General features: G+C 35.5%; 2 long non-coding RNA genes across 2 annotated transcripts in view; one reads left to right on the forward strand and one right to left on the reverse strand.

The window, feature by feature from the left end:
- The window catches only part of LOC125505504, a 457-nt gene extending 359 nt beyond the window's left edge, over positions 1 to 98 (reverse strand). Inside the window, exon 1 of the long non-coding RNA XR_007282226.1 lies at positions 11 to 98. This is a non-coding gene — a long non-coding RNA (uncharacterized LOC125505504). The remainder of the gene's footprint in view (positions 1 to 10) is intronic.
- A 1574-nt stretch (positions 99 to 1672) lies between these two features.
- The window catches only part of LOC125505445, a 9952-nt gene continuing 8897 nt past the window's right edge, over positions 1673 to 2727 (forward strand). Inside the window, exon 1 of the long non-coding RNA XR_007282175.1 lies at positions 1673 to 1742. This is a non-coding gene — a long non-coding RNA (uncharacterized LOC125505445). The remainder of the gene's footprint in view (positions 1743 to 2727) is intronic.

The following is a 2727-nucleotide window of genomic DNA, read 5'->3' on the forward strand; positions in this document are numbered from 1 at the left end:
TCCCACTCACCAAATACAGTCACAAATCGAAGGAGGTTAGTATTAGTTACTAGCTCGCACTTCTAATCGTAGCCAATGTCGGCGGTCGAATGCAGTTTAAACTTATTTAATCTTTCATATATATATATTACCATAGATTAATGTTCAGTTGGTAGAAATTTTTGATACAATGAAAACACCCTATTGGAAGCTCAATAAATAAGAAATGATTGTTTCCACTTTTCCTGAATTTCTCAACGATTTATGAAATATTGTCGTGTTCGGAGCTCAGAAAAAAATAATTTGAGTAGTTCAGAACCGCACTTGGTCTTTGGCTTGTGTTTAGAGAAGCGGTTCAGCTGCAAAGCTCTAGTTATCATTGTGGAAGAAAACGTTAAATTGCGCACTTTTTTATACTAAACATGCTTTTACCAATGTTGGTAGTTTTCAGGCAAAATGTGAAGATTCAACGCTGGTGTTAAAAACTCGAAAACCAATACTTTGTATTTAAAAAAAATGGCACCCATCTTAAGCTGATCAATTTGTATAGATAGCTAAAGCAGTTTATATTTAGGGCGCCTTTGGTTGGGCCCCTAACGAACTGGAAAAAGCGATTCAGTTTCGTGTTTTATTTAATTTAGCGCCACTTTTGTTTTCGTATTTTGCGGATATAAAATTTTTTGAATAAAATAAATTAAGCACTGAATAATACCAATGGAAATTTGTCGAGTTCAAACCAAATCAATTTCCAAGTTTCCCTCAAGCGGATTATTTTGCGAGACTTAAATTTACTTTTGTAATTCTTCACGCGAAGAATCGGCAAAGGATTTTATTTTAGTTTAAGCGGGGAACTCGGTTTAATCTCGACAATGTAGTTTAAGAAGATTTAGCACGAGCATCGGAATTATTTCGTTGTGGAAAACTGCATTTTATGTGGTTGCAGCGATGTATATAATTAATTTAAAAACGTTTTATGAACTGTTGGCCATAATTAATTTTGCACATTATTCGCATTCACAGGTGAAATTAGAATATAAGCAGTAGTTAAGTAATCAAAAGATGAGATTTTCTATGGGGAAAGTGAATGAAAATAATCAGAAAGTTTCAAAATCGGTTAACAATTTTCTAGGAAGCGCGTGCGTCCATTTGCTTTCCAGGCAAAGCAGACCCGTCTGGATCCATCCAGTCAGCATTTGATTTCCTTTAGCAGCGTTCCGTGCCTCGACTTTGCCGTTCTTTAATCCCGGAAATACGCAGAGTTCGGCATTGCATCCGAGAAAAGTTCCCGAACACCCATTAGAGAGACTTAGAGAATTGGAAATAGTTTGTTCGCTGGAACATTTTTGAAATAATTTTGCCCACATTGCGAACAGTTTCCTTTCATGGCAAGTTTCCAAACCAAAGCAAACTGATTTTGATTAATTGAATTGGAAGTGAATTTTATTGAGCAGTAATTAGTGTTGCTTCGCTTGTAATGTAGCTGGAAAAAATCTACATACGTGAAATGCACTATTAGAGCTAACGTGTGGGAAATGTGTTGAAACAAAGAATTTGTACCTGGTGTTTAACAGACCACGATATTTTGTGCAACGAACTCTCTGAAAGGACATGATGAATAGTGTTTCTGTTTTTGCGTTTGTTGCATTTATTGCATTTTGCGGTGGACTTTCGACGCCAGCTTGTGTCTGTGACAAGCGAGAATGTGAGATTGTTAATAATGTGGAATGTCCTGGAAAGGGGGTGATTGTTTGGGATCCTTGCAAGTAAGTCCATGCATGTCTGCTGATTAAAGTATTTTAAAACTTCATTAGGAAACTATTCTTTTTTAATTGCTTGTTAAAGATAATTGCAATGAAAGCACATTTATTAGACCATTAGAGGAATGTTAATGGTAATTACACTGGCCGAATAGTTTCTCAATTAATAACACAATTGAGGAAAGAGTTTTAAGTAATAAATATACGCTTTGAACCTGAATCAAGCCCCTAAGGCGGTTGATATGTGGGATTTTTCAATACTGCGGTATGAATTGACTAAAAACTCATACATTTCACACATTTTCCTATCTAGTTTTCGTTGATAATAACGGCTCTACTTGACGCTCTGATATACCTAAAAATGTGTATGTTACGATTAAACTTTGAACTTGGCAAATCTCGAGTTTAATTCGTTATCCTCCAGTTTAAAGCAACTGAGTGTTAATGTAAGAATTCGTGTATGTTACTGGGTTAATGTCGAGATCAGTCGGTTTTCCTTGCTAATTGTTAAGGTTTTGTTCTGTTTTCCATTGGAATGCTGTGATTAAGTCGTCTTTTGGGTCTATTTCCATCCGTTCTTCTTCTATAATTTATTCCAAATACTCTTGTCTTTCAATCACAGCAAGCAAAACTCTTCCCAAACCTGTTGTGTTACACTGTTGGAACTTTCTGGTCTCTCGCTTTTACGATAGTTCTTATAACTTTTTTTTTCATTTATTTTTTAGTTTTTTAGTTTTAGTTTTTATTTCAATCGTTGTCGCTAATATTCTTGATTTTTTGATATTTTTCCTCTCTTTAATTTTTTCCAGTATAGCTTTTGTGCGCGGTTTTATCACTTTTTGCGCTGACAAGATTTTGCTGCCTTGACCACTTTTATGTGGGTGATGTCAGCCTGGATCAGGGGCGGATCCAGCTTTAAAGTCAGGGGGGGGGGTTATGTAGAAAAAATACAGTCTTCTGTTATCTATGAAATTAGAAAAATGATCGTCGT

The sequence above is a fragment of the Dendroctonus ponderosae genome, unplaced genomic scaffold, assembly GCF_020466585.1.
Source record: "Dendroctonus ponderosae isolate FM_Combo_2020 unplaced genomic scaffold, Dpon_F_20191213v2 Dpon_F_20191213_8, whole genome shotgun sequence".
Lineage (NCBI taxonomy): Eukaryota > Metazoa > Arthropoda > Insecta > Coleoptera > Curculionidae > Dendroctonus > Dendroctonus ponderosae.